Genomic DNA, 22,464 nt, shown 5'->3' with positions numbered 1-22,464 from the left:
CCTACAGCACAATACAGGCCCTTCGGCCCACAATGCCATGCCGAACATGAACTTACTTTAGAAATTACGCAGGGCTACCCATAGCCCTCTATTTTTCTGAGCTCCATGTACCTACCCAGGAGTCTCTTAAAAGACCCTATCATATCTCCCTCCACCACCATTGCCGGCAGCCCATTCCATGCACTCACCAATCTCTGCGTAGAAAACTTAACCCTGACATCCCCTCTGTACCTACTTCCAAGCACCTTAAAACTGTGCCCTCTTGTGCTAGTCATTTCAGCCCTGGGAAAAAGCCTCTGACTACCCACATGTTCAATGCCTCTCATCATCTTATACACCTCTATCAGGTCACCCCTAATCCTCTGACGCTCCAAGGAAAAAAGGCTGAGTTCACTCACCTATTGTCATAAGGCAAGCTCCACAATCCAGGCAACATCCTTGTAAAGCCCCTCTGCACCCTTTCTATAGTTTCCACATCCTCCCAGTAGTGAGGTGACCAGAACTGAGCACAGTACTCCAAGTGGAGTCTGATCAGGCTCCGATATAGCTGTAACATTACCTCTTGGCTCTTAAACTCAATCCCATGATTGATGAAGGCCAATGCACTGTATGCCTTTTTAACCACAGAGTCAACCTGGGGAGCAGCTTTGAGTGTCCTATGGACTCAGACCCTAAGATCCCTCTGATCCTCCACACTGCCAAGAGTCTTACCATTAATGCTATATTCTGCCATCATATTTGACCTACCAAAATGAACCACTTCACACTTATCTGGGTTGAACTCCATCTGCCACTTCTCAGCCCAGTTTTGTATCCTATCGATGTCCCGCTGTAACCTATCCACATTATCCACAACACCCCCAATCTTTGAAGAAGAAGAAGAAAGCCCTTAACTCTGAGTGGAGTCATTGGAACACCTTCGTGACAGTGTTTTTTAGCAGGCTTTCCTATTTTTACGAGGCCGAGTTAATAGCTCAACTCTCAACCCAGCACAGATGGAAAGCATGCAAGGGAACCGGCTGGATTTGAACTCAGGAGCCTTCGCTCTGCAGTCCGGCGCTGATGCCACTATGCCATCAGCCAGCTTCCAACCTTTGTGTCATCATCAAATTTACTACCCCATCTCTTCACTTCTTTATCCAGGTCATTTATAAAAATCACGAAGGGAAGGGGTCCCAGAACAGATCCCTGAGGTACACCACTGGTAACTGACCTCCATACAGAATATACCAGTCTACAACCACACTTTGCCTTCTGTGGGCAAGCCAATTCTGGATCCACAAAGCAATGTCTCCTTGGATCCCATGCCTCCTTACTTTCTGAATGAGCTTTGTTAGGGGAAGCTTATCAAATGCCTTGCTGAAACCCATATACACTACATCTACTGCCCTACCTTCATCAATGTATTTAGTCACATCCTCAAAAAATCCAATCAGGCTCGTAAGGCATGACCTGCCTTTGACAAAGCCATGATGACTATTCCTAATCATATTATACCTCTCCAAATGTTCATAAATCCTGCCTCTCAGGATCTTCTCCATCAACTTACCAACCACTGAAGTAAGACTCACTGGACTATAATTTCCTGGGCTATCTCTACTCTCTTTCTTCAATAAGGGAACAACATCCGCAACCCTCCAATCCTCCAGAACCTCTTCTGTCCCCATTGATGATACAAAGATCATCGCCAGGGGCTCAGCAATCTTCTCCCTCGCCTCCCACAGTAGCCCGGGGTACATCCCGTTCGGTCCCGGTGACTTATCCAACTTGATCTTTTCCAAAAGCTCCAGTACATCCTCTTTCTTAATATCTATATGCTGAAGCTTTTCAATCCTCTTTAACTCATCCCTACAATCGCCAAGATCCTTTTCTATAGTGAATACTGAAGCAAAGTATTCATTAATTATCTCTGCTATCTCCTCCGGTTCCATACACACTTTTCCACTGTCACACTTGATTTGTCCTATTCTCTCACACCTTATTCTCTTGTTCTTCACGCACTTGTAGAATACCTTGGGGTTTTCCTTAATCCTGTCTGCCAAGGCCTTCTCATGGTCCCTTCTGGCTCTCCTAATTTCATTCTTAAACTCCTCTCTGCTAGCCTTATAATCTTCTAGATCTCTATCATTACCTAGTTTTTTTTAATCTTTCATAAGCTTTTCTTTTTTTCTTGACTAGATTTGCAAAAGCTTTTGTACACCACAGTTCCTGTACCTTACCATCCTTTCCCTGTCTCATTGGAACGTACCTATGCAAAACGTCACTCAAATATCTCCTGAACATTTGCCACATTTCTGCCATACATTTCCCTGAGTGCACCTGTTCTCAACTTATGCTTCCAAGTTCCTGCCTGATAGCTTCTTATTTCCCTTTATTCCAATTAGACACTTTCCAAACTTTTCTGTTCCTATCCCTCTCCAATGCTATGGTAAAGGAGATAGAATTGTGATCACTATCTGCAAAATGCTCTCCCACTGAGAGGTCTGACACCTGACCAGGTTCATTTCCCAAAACCAAATCAAGTACAGCCTCTCCTCTTGTAGGCTTATCTGCATATTGTGTCAGGAAACCTTCCTGAACACACCTAACAAGCTCCACCGCATCTAAAGCCTTCACTCTATGGAGATGCCAATCAATATTTGGGAAATTAAAATCTCCCACCACAAGAACTCTGTTATTATTACATCTGTCCAGAATCTGTCTCCCTATCTGCTCCTCGATGTCCCTGTTACGATTGGGTGGTCTATAAAAAACACCCAGTAGAATTATTGACCCCTTCCTGTTTCTAACTTCCACGCACGGAGATTTAGTAGACAATCCCTCCATGACGTCCACCTTTTCTGCAGCCATGACATTATCTCTGATCAACAGTGCCACGCCCCCACCTCTTATACATCCCTCCCTGTCCTTTCTGAAACACCTAAAGCCTGGCACTCTTAAGTAGCCATTCCTGACCCTGAGCCACCCCAGTCTCCATAATGGCCACAAGATCATAGCTCCAAGTACTAATCCACACTCAAAGCATTTCTGCTTTTTTCATGATACTCCTCGCAGTACAATAGACACATCTCATACCATCAGTCTGAGCGCATCCCTTTTCTATCACCTACCTATCATCCCTCTCATACTGTCTCCAAGCTTTCTCTACTTGTGAGCCAAGCACCTCTTCCTCCGTCTCTTCAGTTCAGTTCCCACCCTCCAGCAATTCTAGTTTAAACTCTCCCCATTACCCTTAGCAAACATCCCTGCCAGGATATTGGTCCCCTTCAGATTCAAGTGCAACCTGTCCTTATTGTACAGGTCATGCCTGCCCCAAAAGACGTCCAAATGATCCAGAAGTCTAAATCCCTGTCCCCTGCTCCAATCCCTCAGCCACACATTTATCCTCCACCTCATTCTATTCCTATACTCACTGTCGCGTGGCACAGGCAGTAATCCTGAGATGACTACCTTTAAGGTGTTGCTTCTTAATTTCTTTCCTAACTCCCTGTAGTCTGTTTTCAGGACCTCTTCCCTTTTCCTACCTATGTCGTTGGTACCAATATGTACCATGACCTCTGGCTGTTCACCTTCCCATTTCAGGATATCGTGGACGCGATCAGAAATATCCTGGACCCTGGCACCTGGGAGGTAAACTACCATCCGTGTTTCTTCCTTGCGTCCACAGAATCACCTGTCTGACCCCCTAACTATAGAGTCCCCTATTACTGCTGCCTTCTTCCTTTCCCTGCCCTTCTAAGCCACAGGGCCAGACTGTGTCAGAGGCACGGCCACTGTTGCTTCCCCCAGGGAGGCCAACATCCCCCCTCCCAACAGTACTCAAGCAGGAGTGTTGTAATGTGAGCATTATTAAAAGTAAGTTATTACTAATTAGGATAATGGGGGGGGGGGGAGGTTCTACTTCCCTTCTTTTTACTTCCAGTGGGCTCTGTATATAGTGTCCCTGCCATGCCATACGGGTTGTGAAAGCCTCTGTATATACATAACGGTTTTGAAGTTTGAGGTAAAGTTATTTCTCGGGCATGAAGTTGTCAAGGGTGCCTTTTTCAAAGTAGAAGTTACTACAAGGAGTACTTATTGCCAAGGGGTACAGCCACAGGGGTACTCTCTAGTACCTGACTCTTCCCCATCCCCCTCCTGACTGTTCCCCTCTTCTCTGTCTCCTGTAATCCCGGTGTGGCTACCTGCCTATAACTCTCATATCACCTCCTCACTTTCCCTGACCAGACGAAGGTCGTCGAGCTGCAGCTCCAGTTCCCTAATGCGGTCTCTAGACGCACCTGGTACAGATGTGGCCGTACTTCCTATTCATCCAGTCTAGCCATATCGTAATCAAATGCATCTTCCTCAACCTCCTCTGTTCCAGCACATCGAATCATTCCTCCAGACTGTAACTTTCCAGCCCTTTTTGTTTCATTCATTCAAGGGAAGTGGGCTTCCCTAGCTAAGCCAGTATTTAACTGCCTGTGTCTGGCTACCCTTGCGAAGGTGACATCAGTGATGCTCCTGAACTGCTGCAGTCCTTGAGGTGTCAGTATGCCTACAATGCTGTTAGACAGGGAGTTCCAGGATTTTAACCCAGTGATGGTGAAGTGTTTCCAGGTTGTGACGGTGTGTGGCTTGGAGGGCAACTTCAATGTGGTGGTGTTTCCGTGCTTCCGCTGCCCTTGACCTTCTAGCTGGTAAAGGTGGTGGGTTTAGAAGTTGCTGTCTAAGGAGCAAAACCAATCAACCTACCAACTGGTATGTCTTTGGACGGTGGGAGGAAGCGGGAGCACCCTGTGGAAACCCACACAGTCACGGGGAGAAGGTAGAAACGCTTTGTAGTTTTGCAGTGAGAATTGAACCAGGGTCGCCTACACTGTGAAGCATTGTGCTCACCACCACACCACCGTGCTGCCCCAGTGCATCCTGTAGACAGTACACACAGCTGCTACTGTGCATTGGTGCTGCAGGGAGGGAGTGTGCTTATGGATGGGGTGCCTATCAAGTTGGTCGCTACGTCTGTATGGTGCGAACATCTTGAGAATCATTGAAGCTGCATCCATCTCCATAACACTGCTGACTTGAGTTTTGCAGATGTTCGATGGACTTTGGGGAGTTAGGAGGTGAATTACTTGTTACACCACTCTACAGAATCCTTGCCAATCGTGCACCCTGTCTGGTGAGATCTCGTTGCCTCTGCAGTGCAGTGCAGACAAGCATGCAATGCTCAATCTGTGTCTGACCTGTGTTATCTACGTTGCTAGCATCTTCTCCCTTCTATTATACCCTGTGGCTTGGCTAATAGAGCAAAATGTCCTGTCACATTTTTAACCTCCTTATTAAGCTACCCTGCGAGCTGAACACTCCCAGGTCTCCCTTGTCCTCCACACTAACTGTCCTGCCACTGACCCTGTATTCCCCATCCTGTTGCATTACATGCCTCTAAATCACAACTTCACACTTTGGTTTCAGCTCCGTTTGCCATTTCCCTGCCCCAGTGAAGAGACCGCCTATGTCCCTTGGCAATCTGCATCACTCCTCCTCACTGGCAACGGGTGGACAGTTCCTGCAATATCTGAGAACTCCATAATCATGGCCCCCTGCACTAAACTCTAAATAGATAATTATTCCCGAACAGGTCCAAACTGAATCAGTCCTGCAGGGGAAAAGATCGGTGAGTAGTAGAGCAATGACCTCACAAGGTTAATCAGGGGGAGCTGTACGACAATAAAATATTGCTGTTTCATACAGAACCACACACGGATAAACATGTACACACACACACACACACACACACACACACACACACACACACACACAATGGTGCACACCTACATGATTGTACATACACAGGTACAGTCAACCTGTCTACTGCATCCCATGTCCTTTGAACATTCCTCAAAGTACCAGGTTCTGAGGCAGCATGCATATCCAGCACTAGGAATGACCCCACTCATATTGCCTCTGTCTTCTCTATCTTGACAACCTCCTTGTGCTCTGCTCCTGCTCTGTTTTCTTGAGGGGGAACAGAGACTTGTCCTAAAAAAATTCAGATAGTTACACAAATAATGGTTGCAATTATTGACTGCTGCTAAAGCAGCTACACATGGAGTCATCAGTAAGCATGGTAATGAAGGTTTCCACAGTCAATTGGTTCAGAGGGACGTGGTAGCCACAGTTCAACAGTATCAGTGGGTATTCCTGCCGGATCTGAAACAGCAACTGTGCCCTGGAAACTGGTCTGCCCGTGAGGTAAAGAACTGCTTCTTCCGGCCCAGTGAAGTGTTTCTGAGGGTCCACTACTGACAGAGTGGCCTCCCCTTCATTCCTCACTATTTCTTCCTAATAAGGGAGATGGGGGACTCTGGTCCCCTGTTTGTAGCTTCAAAATGAGTGGTTTGGGACTGGGGGAAAGTAGAAAGTCAAAATTGGGATGCATATTAGTGTGGGAGGAGGCTCTCTGTGAGAATTCTGAAGAGTGTGTGTGTATGTCAGTGATCCTCTGTGTATGGACATCTGTCTGGGTATTTGTGTGTGCACATGTGTATATGAAAACGTATCTGTGTATATGTGTGTGCGTGTGTGCGTGTGTGTGTGTGTGTAACTGCGACTGTGTGTCTACAGGAATATACATATCTGAGGGTGGTGTTTGTGTATGTCTGTCTGAGTGGCTGATTGTATATGTGTGCCTATGTGCGTCTATGTGTGTGTGTGTGTGTGTGTATGTGTGTGTGTGTGTGTGTGTGTGTGTGTGTGTAACTGCGACTGCGTGTCTACAGGAATATGCATATCTGAGTGTTGGTGTTTGTGTATGTCTGTCTGAGTGGCTGATTGTATATATGTGTCTATGTGTGTCTCTGTGTGTCTGTGTGTATCTGTGTGCATGTAACTGTGACTGTCTGCATGTTTACAGGTATATGCATATCTGAGTATGTGTGTGTTTGTGTGTGTCTGTCTGAATGGCTGTTTGTATATATGTGTGTGTGTATCTGTGTGTCTATGTGTGCATATCTATTTTTTGATGTGTAAGAGTGTGTGTGTGTGTAAGAGAGAGAGACAGACAGAGTTTCAAAGCTGTACTGTGCTGACTTGTCCAAAAATCAGAGCAACTACCTTAATGAACCTGGAGAGTTAGTCACAGTCATAGTCATAGTCATACTTTATTGATCCCAGGGGAAATTGGTTTTTGTTACAGTTGCACCATAAATAATAAATAGTAATAAAACCATAAATAGTTAAATAGTAGTATGTAAATTATGCCAGGAAATAAGTCCAGGACCAGCCTATTGACTCAGGGTGTCTGACCCTCCAAGGGAGGAGTTGAAAAGTTTGATGACCACAGACAGGAATGACTTCCTATGATGCTCTGTGTTGCATCTCGGTGGAATGAGTCTCTGGCTGAATGTACTCCTGTGCCCACCCAGTACATTATGTAGTGGATGGGAGATATTGTCCAAGATGGCACACAACTTAGACAGCATCCTCTTTTCAGACACCACCATGAGAGAGTCCAGTTCCATCCCCACAACATCACTGGCATTACGAATGAGTTTGTTGATTTTGTTGGTGTCTGCTACCCTCAGTCTGCTGCCCCAGCACACAACAGCAAACATGATAGCACTGGCCACCACAGACTCGTAGAACATCCTCAGCCTCGTCCGGCAGATGTTAAAGGACATCAGTCTCCTCAGGAAATAGAGACGGCTCTGACCCTTCTTGTAGACAGCCTCAGTGTTCTTTGACCAGTCCAGTTTATTGTCAATTCGTATCCCCAGGTATTTGTAATCCTCCACCATGTCCACACTGACCCCCTGGATGGAAACAGGGGTCACCAGTACCTTAGCTCTCCTCAGGTCTACCACCAGCTCCCTAGTCTTTTTCACATTAAACTGCAGATAATTCTGCTCACACCATGTGACAAAGTTTCCTACCGTAGCCCTGTACTCAGCCTCATCCCCCTTGCTGATGCATCCAACTATGGCAGAGTCATCAGAAAACTTCTGAAGATGACAAGACTCTGTGCAGTAGTTGAAGTCCGAGGTGTAAATGGTGAAGAGAAAGGGAGACAAGACAGTCCCCTGTGGAGCGCCAGTGCTGCTGATCACTCTGTCGGACACACAGTGTTGCAAGCACACGTACTGTGGCCTGCCAGTCAGGTAATCAAGAATCCATGACACCAGGAAAGCATCCACCTGCATCGCTGTCAGCTTCTCCCCCAGCAGAGCAGGGCGGATGGTGTTGAACGCACTGGAGAAGTCAAAAAACATGACCCTCACAGTGCTCGCTGGCTTGTCCAGGTGGGCGTAGACACGGTTCAGCAGGTAGACGATGGCATCCTCAACTTCTAGCCGGGTCTGGTAGGCGAACTGTGTTTCTTTGTTCATGTGGTTTCTTCTTGCATTACATCCACGTGAATCAGTGAGTTCATTAGCTTCTCCTTTCTGCTCTAGTATCTCTTGATCAGAGACAGCGGTGTTCCTCTTCTCAACACTATCCAGACATACGAAGGTCAGTGAAGGTGCTGGGTGTGTGGGGTCAGTCACACCCATTCCTTTCACCTCTCTAACACAACTATGTGTCAATGCCCATGCCCAGGACAGGAGCAGGGCTGGAAAACCGCCAGTGTATGAATGGATAAATGGATGTGTAGTACGACGGCAGTGATCATCTCCAATATTACCCGTGGAACAAATCAATTATTGCTCTTAGATACACAGCCCCTACTGTACTGAGAAATATTTACCTGTGCAACTTGGGGTCCGATTCAACAATTGAGAGCAATCCCATCAACTCCTGGTACATTGCATTGTGGGCCATGGCTCTTCAAGGGTTCATGAGATTTCTGCCTCCATCCCCTCAAGCAGAGAAAGACATAATTTTAACCAACCAGGTGTCTGGAATCAATGCCCTGTCCCATAGCCCTCTCTGCTCAGTTTGCTCTGCCCATGCATCCTCTTTGGACTTCGTATGCATGTGAGATCAAACCCAAATAAATCTCTCCTTACCTCTCTTCCAATAAAAAATCTCCAGTAGCATCAGTCTCTCATCTACATTGTAGCTCTCCAGCCTTGACAACACCCTTGTAAATCTCCTGCACATCCTCCCTGATGGATCACATAGTGTTTATTAGAACTCAGACAGCACTCCGTTTTGGCCTCAGCAGTGTTGTACACAGCTGCAGTGTAACTTCCCTAAAAAAGTTCAATTAAATTCTGTAATAAAATGCTGGAAGCTCTCAGCAGGCCAGGTCAGCATCTTCAGAAACAGAAATGGGGTTAATACTTCATTTTGAAGATCTGTACACAGAACAGAGAAAGAGAGAAAAACGAGTTAATTTTGAGCGGCAGAGAATGTGTGCAGTGTGGTAGGTAGCACAGAGTGATTTTCTGTAATAGAGTGAGGCTCGTGTTGCCATAGAGATGAACAGTAGTGGTCGATGGGTTAAGGAGGGCAGAACAGAGTGACGATATCTGGATGCGAGCATGTAATGTTGTGTGGAGCAGGGCTGTCAGACATGCCCTGCATTCGGCCAAGTTAATGGAAAATGAGCCAATGTAATGGTTCATTAGGCCAAGTACAAGCTGTTGAAGTGATTAAATACAGTGTGTTGGAGTTTAGGAACTACATGGTGTATTGGAGCCAGTGAGTACAAAGTGTTGGGATCCAGAAAGTAGAAGCTGTTGGGGTCCCATAAGAATAGTGCTTTGGGTCTGGTAAATAGAAAATGTTGGATGTCCAATGAGTTCAAACTGTTGGGCTCCAGTGAGTAGAGTATATTGGGTTCTGGTAAGTACAATGGTAAATCTGAGAAATAAATTGTTAAACTGGTTTATTATTGTCACGTGTACTGAGATACAGTACAGTGAAAAAGATTTCTTTGAATGCCATCCATACAGATCATTTAATCACACCAGTACATCAGTATCAGAATGTAGAATAACATGTTACAATTACAGATAACTGTATTGTCAATAAGTGCAACATGTTTATCCAGAGCAACACACATAAAATGCTGGAGGAATTCAGCAGGACAGGCATCATCTATGGAGGGAAATAAGCGTTGAATGTTTTGGTCTGAGACCCTTCAGCAAGTCCTGAGTTCCTCTAGCATTTTGTGCGTGAGGTTCAAGATCTCCAGCACTTGCAGAATCTCTTGTGTTTCAGTGCAGTGAGTATAAGGTGTTAGAGAAACATAACTCCCAAATCTATTTGACATAATTTTTGTACATTTCCGTGAGGTCACCTCTGACTCATCTAAACTCTGACGAATCCAGACCCTGAATATTTAATCTCTCCACAAACAACAAAAACACCATTCTAAAAATGGATGCAGAAGAGATTTCCAAGAATTTATAATGCCCTAGCTTCAAACATGCTGTTGCTGACTTCCTGTTCTAACAAGCACTAAAGTTTCCATATGGGATAATGAAAGATGCACTGTGAGCCCAATCTCCCTGTCTTTATTAAGAGCTATCACAGAGCTCCTTAATCCAGCCACTGCCCAGGAGTTTGTGCTTTTTCTTTGCAAGGTATGGTGAATCAGACAAGAGGTTTTGTTCTGCAACAAGGGGTTTTGATCCAGGGTTGTGGCTAAAGATGAGTGCAGATTCATCTTCCTCTTTGCACTTCTCTTATTGGAGTCTACGTGAGTTGAGGCACAGACCGGTGGTTCTGAAATTGAAGCTGTCAGACTCAGTGTGATTGGAAATAACCACCAGCTTCCTCTGGGTGGGCGATGAGTAAAGACCTCACATTAAAAAATATGTAATATTCCTATTATTTGCTCACCATATTGAAGGAGATCATTCAGCCCATTGTATCTATGCTGGCTCTCAAAGCAATCTCATCAACCCTGTCCCCCAACTTATTCCCCTACCTGTTCTCTCCTACCATCTACCAAACTCATCATCCCACAGATTCTCCTGCCACCCAAAATCAAGGGCAGTTGACATCAGCCAGTTTACCTACGAGGCAGCACATTGCGGGGATGTAGGAAAGAAACTGGAGTGAACACGAAAAATATGCAAACTCCAGACAGACAACACCCAAAATTAGGACGGAATCTGGGTAGTTGGAGCCATGGGGCGGCCACACTGCCCATTTTGCCACTAGCCCCTTGTATGGGATAAGGTCAAGTACAAATGGGATCTGTGTAAGATCAGAGAGGCCTCTTCTTGGTTCCAATTGAAAGCCAAGAAGAAAAGGAGTAAGTGTTAGAAACATTCAGTGGGTCAGGCACATCAGCAGAGAGGGAGAAATGGAGATTAACGTCAGGTCCGAGACCTTTGGTTAGAAGTGTCAGATTTCTCATTCTACAGTGGATCTGCAGTTGTGCCGTGTCTCAGTAATGCTCTGATCCCACGAGAAGTACGCCTATAAGCTTTTATTTGTGAGGAGACCGGCATCATGATTTCTAATTGAGCTGAAGGTTTATTTTACATGCAAAGTAAGCAGAGTATCTCAGTGAAAATGGCCCAACACTTCTGCAGATGGAGTTGTGGACCATTGTTATTTGTAAATGGGATTTGAGAGATGCTGGCAATATTGCCCTTGTGAAGGGAGCTTCGAGCCATCTCCTTGGATCATCTGCAGTCCTTCTGGAGCATCAGAGTTCAGATAATGAGGAAATACACATTCAGTGGAGCTTTCCCTAATATCTAGTTCCAGCCACAAAACATCATTTAATAACACACTATGCAATTAATACTGTGACTCATTTCATTGTCTCAGCATGACAAGGAATTGGTTCAGGTTATGCTTGATTCTCTTATCTATTTCTTTTCTGGTGTAAATGTTGGTCATTTGTAAAAGGCATTCCTGTTATAACTGTGATCTGCCATTTGCTTCATTAAAGGTGTGGCTATTATCTGGTAGGCTGGGTGTTTAGATCTATGATATAGCCTTGTTCAAGGGATTCTGGTGTAGATGGAATGAGTGCTTTAGTGCAGAGTTTCTTGTGTGATGGCTGTGGAGATGAATGTAGTGACACAAAGGGAAAACAGGAAGCAGCAAGGGTAAACACTGTTCTCATTACCAGAAATCAAATCCTGTAACTACCTCCAGGGAAAACATTGAATTGCCAGCTCAGATTCTCTGCTTCCAGTCTAAACAACCTAAATCTGATAAAAATTCACTGTTCCAATTCTGTCCGGGCTGTCCTCCATCAACTGGGCTCATGTGAAACTCTGTTCTGCTGCGTATTTCCCAAGTCCTGTTCACTTCATTGTTTTACTGGTTTTCACTTCAGGAATATAATAGAATTCTTCTCCCATTTCTTCAAACCCTTACATACCTTTACTTCTCTTACTTCTCTGAGACCTCTTCCACTGCTAACCTCCACGAACTGCTCAGTGTCCACTCCACTGATCCTTTGTCCCAACATTACTGAATGCCTTTCAAGATTACGCTGCCATTACACTGCAGCAAAGATGATTTCCAAAGCAACATATTGCTACTCAGCATTTAAACCAATTTGGCACTCAGTGCCACAAAACTCGGCTGCTTACATGCAGCTAGGCAAAAATATGATGAAATAAGAAATGTGTCATCAGTCTGTATTAAGCCAAAGGCTGTTTATCCCTTAAAGTCTGCTACAACACTCCATGAGAACAGTAATACATTGAAGAGGGATTTTAATGGGTACTTGAATGAGCAGAGCATAGACGAATATAGAATTAGTGGAGGCAACTAGGATTAGTATAAATGGTCAACATTGATGTGATGGGCTGAAGGGCTGGAATCTATACTGTACAACTCTATGACTGTGACTGACCTTGATCTAATCATAATCTCCTGCCTTTCCTGCTCACTGCATCTGGTTTATGTATATTTACTAATCAGGAGTAATAGTTGATTAATCAGAGTTAATGAATAACAGACTAGGTATTACTAACCCACCAGACTGTCAGTTTCACTAACATCTCCAGGAGAGGAAATTGGCCTCCCTTACCTGATCTGGCCCATATGTGGCCTCTAACCCACCAAATGAATGCTCTTGAACAGGCCGTACAGTTGAATTATTCCAAGTGTTTTGAAATGCACAAAGGATTAAACTTATAGTCCACCTGCATTCAATCTGGTATCTGAATCTGGACCAGTTGAGTTTCTTCAAGCCCAGGCAACCTTGCATGGTCTTTCTTAAAAGCGTCTGAAACTGGAGTCTAATTTGGGAGATCGATTGTGCTTCAGAAATATGGAGCAATGACTTTTTCAAGTTGAGAGTATCCAACCACTTACCTTGACACTCGCTGGCCTTTCTGTCACTAGGTCTCTCACTTCCAATGTCCTTGGGTCTTGAGTAAACTGCAAATCACCCAGATTAGCCACATAAGTACCATGACTACAAAAGTAGTCAGAGGCTAGGTTGGCCTGTGGTGAGTGACTGACATTCCAAGGCCTTTCCAACATATACAAAGCACAAGTCAGGTGTGTGATGGACTAAGAGTAAGGATTGGTGCTGGGACCTTTGCAGTTTGTGACTGTGATGGGATCCTGAATTATTACCCCTATGAAATGTGCTTTTGAAAAGAGAGAGAGAGAGAGAGTTATTTAACACCAGCTTGTTTGAAGAGAGAGAGAGAGAGAGAGAGAGACAAAGACTAACGGTTGGACTGTCACTTTAAGGCTCTGGAAGTAACTTCGGATTTCTACTGAGTTGGAGTTGGAGACAGCACCGAGCAGCTCGTAAGTTGCTATGGTGACCGAAGGCAGTGTTATTTAATGGACACTCGATGTTAAGATTTTCGGCAGGTTGTTGACACTTTCTTCAAGGATTTTTGCCTGCTTGCATTTCTTCACAGAGAGAGGAAGGAGGGATTATTTGAATGACAGTTGATTCTCAGCACAGGAAGATAAAATAGGAGGTCAGATGATAGACCTCAGACAGATGTTTGGACATTGAATGAGCATTGTTGTGCCCGCAGGAAAAGTGGATTTTGGAGGATCGATCAGGCGGATCAATCCATCGCTCTTGCAGTGGAAAGAGGAAAAGGGTTGACTAGTGGGGAGTTGTCCATGTGGCCACCCTTGCCTGGGGTATAGCTCCACCACAGAAAACCAGTCCCTTTTGTTAAAGTCACAGTCGGTGACTTTGAAAAGGATTTCGAAGGACGACGAGAAGATCGACAGCGTCAGCTCACCTGAAGACTCAGATCTCTCCCTCTCTCCCTCCATCACTACACAACTAAATACCAAGAACTGAACTGAACTTTACTCATCATCGTAAGACTGTATCTTTTTACCCCTAGACGTAAGGAAGCTTGGTTTTTCCTACATATATATTCCACACTTACTTTTATGTAATCATTGCTAACTTGTTTGATTTATCTACATTTATATTACTGTATTGCGTAGTTACTAATAAATATTACTAGTTTATAGCAACACTGGAGTCCAAAGTGTTTTCCACCTCTGCTGGTTCTTTATTCCCGTCACGGGGTTCGCGACAGTGACAGAGGTGTGAATGCAGGAAGTATAATTAGAGAGTTGCAGGTGACATGGAAGTTAGTAAAGTTATTGATAGTAAGGAGGACTGTTTAAAGTTATTTTCAGTTAGTAAGTTGGATGGAGGAATTTTGGATGAAATTTCTTCCTGATAAGTGGAAAATAATGAATTTTGGGAGTTACACTAAGGGTATATTATACATAATGAATGTCAGAGCCCCAGGAAGTTTTGAGGAACAGAGGGAACTTGGTTTATATGTGCATAGATTCCTCAAATTGCCAGAGTAGGTCAATGAAGTGGTGAAGAAGATACACAATGTGCTTGCCTTTATTATCTGAGGCAGGTAATAGAAAAGAAGTCTTGGTATAACTTTGTAAATTATTGGCTTGGCCTCAATTTTGAAGTATTGTTTTGGCCACACTTGGAGTTTTGTGCACACAGTGACTGCCATGTGAAAGCACTGGAAACAGTCAAAGGCGATTCACCAGGATTTTCTCCAGGATAGAACGTTTTGATTATGAGGAGAGACTGGACAGATTAGAAACAAGACAAAATCTACAGATGCTGGAAATCCGAGCAAGACACACAAAATGCTGCAGGAAGGCAGCAGGCATCTATGGAAAAGAATACAGGTGAAGTTTTGGGCCGACACCCTTCATCAGGACACCTAATCTGGACGGAATAGGTTTGTTCTCCAGGAGGCTGAAATGATGAGGTTCATAGATAGGATTGATAGTGAGAGATTTTTCTTGCCCATAATTGAGTTTAAAAGCACGAGAACAGACTTAAGATAAAAAAATGAGTTAAAAGTAAATCTGAGGTAGAGTTTTATTTTTCTCAAGCACAGGGTAATTGCCATCTGCAATGCACTGTTGAGAAAGCGGTGAAGTCAAATGTTCTCATAACATTTAAGCTGAGCACTCAAATGCCCATTGAACTAAAGGGAATGAAAGGAATGTTATAAGCGTGATAAGCACAGATGGGTAGTTGTTGGCCAGCACGCATGGTGTAGGCTGAACAGCCAAGTCAGTGGTATGTTTAAGGCAGAGGTTGAGAGATGCTTGATTAGTCAGAATCAAGAATTAATCATGAAGGGTTACGGGTAGATGGCATGAGAGTGGGGCTGACAGGGAAATGGATGAAATAGCAGAGCAGACTTGATGGGCCAAATGACCTAATCCTGCCCCTATATCTTAAGGACTTATGGTCTACTTATGTGCTTTATGATAATGAATGATGCCTGTATTAATGTAACTCCAATAACTCTAAAGGAGCTCATGACAAAACAGCCTGCTGGACTGGTACCTCATCCACCGCTATACAAGGTGCACCAGCTTAAAAATGCACCATGGTGACTGAGCCAGGCTACTCTGACAGCATCTCCAAAATCCACAACCTCTCCCAGCAGGAATGACAAGGGCAGTAGGCACAGGGTAACACCACTACCCACAGGTTCTCCTCCAGGTAATTCCCCATCCTGATTTGGAAACATAGCACCATGGGAGCTTGTTCACCAGAAGGACTGCAGCAGTTCAAGGAGTTGGCTCAAATCTTACATCTTAAGGGTAACTAGAGATGGGGAAAAAGGACTGGCCTTACAAAATACTCCAAAAAAAAATCTGTAAAAAAATTATTTTTCAAATGTGAAAGAGTATCTCCACTTTATACATACTGTTGTGGCAGTTTCCAAACCTCTCTCCTCTTATGGCCGGGTCCTAATTTTCAAGCTCTACTGAACTAGTTTCTCTGCACCTACTTATCACTTTTCCTTTGGCAACATGAACAAATATAATAGCTCAAAGCCTTACAAAGATTGCAACCCTTGCTCCTGTAGCCTCTCCTTACAGGTTTCAGAAACCCTGTACAGAATGCTGCCCAGGGTTTACAATAAAGGCACCTGCTACCCTCAGTATGTCAGGTATTGGTCAAACCAATGCACCTACACTGGGTGCATCATCTCAATCCCAAATTGCTAGCTCTTTAGTAACCATTTAACCTATGTCTGTACTTTTCCAGGCACCTCCCCTGTGTATGTATATTTTCTCAGTGAACAGTTCCACACAAAGGGAACTAAAGAAATAATCTTCATCCTGGGCTGTGAGGTGGGGGTCTGAGATTCATTGCTAGGAAGAGTTGCATTGGAGTTAGGCTCTTCAACCCACAGTGTTCTTTGCTAACTCCAACCCAATTACATCATTTTCTCTCTCACATCCGCTGGAGGCAGAACTCCTGCCCACATTCAAAATGGACACAATGAGCTTAAAATCCTCTTCCTGGGCTAAAGGTTCTAAGATTTGAATATTATTCATAAAGTTTTTTTAGTCACAGACTCACACAGCACAAAACAAGCTAAAGGCCCAAGTGCTCAATTCCAATGAAGTCCAATTTGCCCACGTTTGGCCAATATCCCTCTAAACTTTTCCCATCCATGTTCCTGTCCAAGTACCTTTTAAATGTTGTTAATGGAACTGCAAGGAGGAGATACATCTCTCTCAAAAGAGGTGTAAGGCACTCCTTCCCTCCACTAGCCTGTAGGTCACCCTTGGGCAAGGTTCAATAGGTTTCAAAGGTGCATTTAATGTCGGAGAAATGTATACAATATACATCCTGAAATTCTTTTCCTTTGCAAACATCCATGAAAACAAAGGAGTGCCCCAAAGAATGAATGACAGTTAAAAGTTAGATCCCCAAAGCCCCCCTGAACTCCCCCCTCCCAAGCACAAGCAGAGCAAAGCAACAATGCCTCCTCTCCCCCACCAGCAAAAAAGCATCGGCACCCTTCACCAAGCACTCAAGCATGCAGCAAAGCATCAATAAAGACACAGACTTGCAGTACTCCAAAGACTACTTGTTCACCTGGTAATTCGACATACCACAGGCTCTCTCTCCCTAATAAGGGAAAAACAGTTGTCCCCATTTCACAGCGGGAGGGGAGACAGAACAAGCAACTCGCTGACTTATGATGTTAACAGTCTGTTTTGTCACTTTTTCTGAGCTCTGCACCCAGAGAGTTGGCCCCGGGGCTCAGGTCTCTGGACACACAGCCCACGGCAAATAACCTGCTGCTCCCATGTTCCGTGTTTTCCCATGACGTCCCAGTCTGGGGCAATGGCCTTGAATCAGCCCGTCTCCAGAGCCACAAAAATCCGGCACCCTGAAGGTGCACTAGTCTTCCAGGCAGTGTCCATGGCGTATCGAAAAGCGGCCGGTCGTGAGGCAAGGGGCTAAGAAGGTGCAGTATTTGCTTAGCACCCCACCTCAATCAGGGTCACAAGCCATGGGAGCAGGTGGTGGAGGGGCATATGAGCAGCCGGTGCAGATCACAGGATCTGGTTATGCAGCCATTGACACCAGGCAGACAATCTCTGAAGAGTATTATTAATGGCTAGGGTCACCTATTTTGTAAAAACACTGCCCAGAAGGTGGTAATGGCAAATCACTTCTGTAGAAAAATTTTCCAAGAACAATCATGGTCATGGAAAGACCATGATTGCCTATGTCATAGGACATGACACGAAACAAATGAACAAACAAATGGACCTACTTTAATTCCGCTGTCCAGCAGCTCATTCTGTATATGTAACTGTGCTTAAAAAAAGCTTGATTCCTTTCAGTTACCATTTGACATAATGGAATTCAACAGCTAAAGTTTTGCTTAATCACTTAACCTCTTTAGAATGTTGGAGTAGAAAATGACACTTCTATTTGTTTTATTTAGTCACATATACTGAGGTACAGTGAACAACTTCTCTTGGACTCTGTTCATACAGATAAAATCATTACACAGAGCATTGATGTAGTACAAGCTAAAAACATAGCATACACAGAATAAAGTGTAACAGCTACAGAGCAAGTTAAGTACAGGTACAAGATCATAATGAGTCAGATTGTGAGGTCATTTTATTGTCCTAGGAAACCATTTCAATATTCGTGTAAAAGTGGGGAAGCAGCTGGTGGTAGGTACTTTCAGGCTTTTGAATCTTCTGCCTGATGGAAGAGGGGAGAAGAGAGAATGTCCAGGTGGGTGGGGATGTTGATTATGCTGGCTGCCTTGAGAAGTTTAGACAGAGTTCATGGAGGGGAGGCCAAGTTCTGTGATATGCTGATCTGAGTTGACAATTCTCTGCAGTTTCTTTCATTCATGGGCAGTGCAGTTGTCACACCAAGCCATTATGCATCCAGACAGGGTGACTTCTATGAAGAATTGATAAAAATTAATGAGGGTTGATGGCTACATACCAATTTTTTTTTAGCCCCCTGATAAAGCAAAGGCATTAGTGAGTTTTGCACCATGAATTCTACATGCTTGGACCAGGACAGACTTAAACAGTATCACATCCTTTCTTCTACACTGCATACAACACTGCACACATATCTGTCTTCAGAAATTTGGAATCAGACATCTAAATCATTACTAAATATGGAGAATAGTTGAGGGTACAACCCAAATGTTTGGGGGAGATTTGGTATGTCATCAAAGACACTCGCAAATTTCTACAGATGTACTGTGGAGAACGTTCTAACTGGCTGGATCACTAACTGGTATGGGGGGATTAGTGCACAGGATCAAAGTAAAGCTGCAGAGAGTTGTAAATTCAGTCAGCTCCGTCATGGCCACTAGCCTCCGTAGCATTCAGGACATCTTCAAGACAGCATCCATCATTAAGGACCACCCCCCCCCCCCCATATATACTTACTGCAATACACATTTTTTTCTATTATTATGTATTGTATTGTACAGCTACCACAAAGACAGCAAATTGCATAATGTATGCTGGTGATATTAAACCAGACTGATTCTGGGGCAGCACCAACCTTATTCTCTCAATATGAGCTTTTATCCATTCTTTACCCTTCTTCATGCCTGTTGTTTCAGCTAATTTCAGGGGTAAATCAAATGTCCTCTGGGTGTTTGAAAAAATCTGTATTTATAGCATTCGCAAATATTCCCTCACCTACTGATTAGATTACCTTGTCAAATATGCAACCATGTTCAACAGGCATTATGTACTCTTACCAGTCCTATTAGTTTCTTCATTATCGTGACTTTGCATATACATGATAAATTTGGTGAGTTCCAGCCCTTGATCATGTTCTTGGTATATTCTGACATACCATCTTCCGCAAATTATTTAACAACATTGTCATTTTTATATTTCAGTGTTTTTGTTTGAGTGCTACTCTCTTGTCTTGATGTAATTGTAAAAGGATTTGCATTGATTTAATATAATTTGCAAGCTTCTATTTATGGAGGAATTCAGCACATTAGGCAGAACTATGGAGAGGATTAAACAGTCGATGTTAACATCAACCATCTCAGAATTACCAGTTCTCTCTCCTAATCAAATCACATGCCATCTGAATGAACTGCCCTCTCTCCACTCACACCATGCCAATCCCAACCTCACCATCAAACCCCCAGATGAGGCAGTCTGAGAGACTAACCTCTACCCGGCTGAGGCTGGGCAGCAACTCTCAGACACCACCTCTTATTTTCCCCTTGAACAGGACCTGACCAAGGAGTATCGGGCCATTGTCTTCCACACATTCGCCAATCTCATTAACTGCGGATCTCCCATCCACCACCACCAATCTAATAGTTCTCTTATCCTGCATGGCTTGTTTCTACCTCCTACCCAAGAGCAACACCTCTGGGTGTTGGGTAGGCCCAGTGTTACTTCCTGCTTCTGACCCACTGAAGTCACGTCCATATGCCATGACTCCATATTGTCCACCTTGGTTCATTCTCTTCCTATCTACATCTCTAGTACTTCACATGTTCTCAACCAGTTTAAGTCTCAAGCCCTTGATCAACTTTTCACAATGGACGTCCAGTCCCTATACACATTTATCCCTTTATCGGAGGGCCTTACAGCTCTCTGCTTCTTTCTGGTAAACAGATCTAAGCAGGTCCCCTCCACCACCACTCTCCTCAACAATTTTTCTTTCTGCTCCTCCCACTTTCTCAAAATCCAATGTGTAGCTATGGGCACCTGCATGGGCCTCAGCTGTGCCTGCCTTTAGAGCAGCTATGTGGAACAGGACATGTTCCAAGCCTACTCTGGTAATGCTCCCCAACTCCTTCTGCACTACATTGATAACGTCATGGGTGCTGCTTCCTGCACCCATGCTGAGCTCATCAATTTCATCAACTTTGTCTACAGTTTCCACCCTCCCCTCAAATTTACTTGATCCATTTCTGACATCTCTCTCCATTTTCTCAAATTCTCTGTCTCCATCTCTGGAAACAGACTATCCACTGATGTCCCTTTTAAACCTACTGAGTCCCCCAGCTATCCTGACTATACCTCTTCCAACCCCTGTAAAAATACTATTCCCTTTTCTCAGTTCCTCCATCTCCATGGCTTTGTTTTCAGGATGAGGCTTTCCATTCTGGAACATCTGAGGTGTTGTCCTTCTTCAGAGAATGGGCTTTGCCTTCCACCACCATAAAAGCTGCTCCTCCCACTTTCTCTAAACCTAATGCGTAGCTATGGGCACCTGCTTCTCCTCCTTTTCCACACATCTGCCCTCACCACATCCTCCCACCGTCATAACATGGATATGGTTTCCGTTGTCCTCACCTACCACCCCACGAGGCTCCATATTCAGCAGATCATTCTCCATTATTTCAGCCATCTACAATGAGTTCCAACCACTAGGCAAGATTGTACCAAAGAACTCTCCGCCGTCAGAATTAAACAACTACTGCCCAGTGGCACTGGTGCCAATCATCATGAAGTGCTTTGAAGAGCTGATAATAAAAAACTCCATTCCTGCCACACTGGATACTCACCAATATGCTTAATGACAGAACCGCTCTGCTACAGATGGCACTGCATCGTCATGCCCCTGGCCCTGACACACCTAGCAAGCAACAACGCTTATGTCAGAATGCAGTTTCTGGACTTCAGTTTGGCATTCAACACTATTGTCCCACAGACCTTGGTGAACAAACTCCTACTCCTCAGTCTAAATGCACCAATGTACAACTGGGTTTTGTTCTGCCTAACCAATGGACCTCAGGTAGTCAGGATGCACAACTGCACTTTCCTCCCCATCACCCCATCATCCTCAGACTGGGATCCTCCCCAGGACTGTGTGCTGAGCCCATTGCTGCACACTCTGCTCACACAGAACTATTTGCCCAAACACCCGAGTGATCACATTGTCAAGTTCACTGATGACGGGACGGTGGTGGGGCTCATCACCAACAATGATGAGATGGCCTACAGAGATGAGGTGGAAGAGAATGAAGCCTTATGCTAGGCAAATAACCTCTTCCCCAAAGTCTACAAGAGAAAGGAGATGGTTATTGACTTCAGGAGAACTCTCACCACTCATACCCCTCCTCACATCAGCAGCACACAGTGGAAACTTGGGGCGGTGTCAATCTCCTGAGAGTACACACCTCGCACAACCTCTCATGGTCCCAGAACACATTTTACACAATCAGGAAATCTCACAACTGCCTTTACTTTCTGAGGAGGCTGAAGAAAGCTGGACTTTGGCACATCTATACTCACATCATTCTACGGAAGATGCAGAGGAGAGCATCCTGACAAGCTGCATCACTGCATGGAATGGAAACTGCACTGTGGCGGACAGAAAGGCTTTACAACAGATAGTCAAAACTGCCCATCATATCACTAGCACTAACCCAGGACATATCATCAAGGACAGAAATGTCCCAGAAAAGGGTAGTAACATTGTAAAGTAACCCACCCACCTTGCTCATCGACTGTTTGTCCCACTCCCATCAGGGAGGAGAACACGTAGTATCCATGCCAAGACCACTAGACTCAAAAACAGTAACTTTCTCCAAGCTGTAAGACTGATCAATCCTCCACCCACTAAGCCACCCCTCCACACCCCCAACCACCACTACTTTATCATTTCCTGGTGGAGTCATGTTATGAGCAGGCACTCCTGTCCCTGGAGTCACTGTATGGACATAAAATAAATGTATGTATGTTAGCTGTCTTATGTATTTGTACAGGTAGTTATTGTGTATTTTTATTATTGTGTTCTTTATC

At 44.4% G+C, this 22,464-nt stretch overlaps 1 long non-coding RNA gene across 2 annotated transcripts in view; it reads left to right on the top strand.

Moving 5' to 3' along the window:
• Window positions 1-14,332, top strand: part of LOC140204104 (uncharacterized) — a 119,102-nt gene extending 104,770 nt beyond the window's left edge. For both annotated transcript variants that reach the window (XR_011887532.1, XR_011887531.1), the window contains one exon: window positions 13,908-14,332. This is a non-coding gene — a long non-coding RNA (uncharacterized lncRNA). The remainder of the gene's footprint in view (window positions 1-13,907) is intronic.
• The last annotated feature ends 8,132 nt before the right edge of the window (window positions 14,333-22,464 follow it).

This window comes from Mobula birostris, chromosome 10 (genome assembly GCF_030028105.1).
Source record: "Mobula birostris isolate sMobBir1 chromosome 10, sMobBir1.hap1, whole genome shotgun sequence".
NCBI classification, from domain to species: Eukaryota; Metazoa; Chordata; class Chondrichthyes; order Myliobatiformes; family Myliobatidae; genus Mobula; species Mobula birostris.
This window is presented reverse-complemented; position numbering and strand designations above follow the sequence as displayed.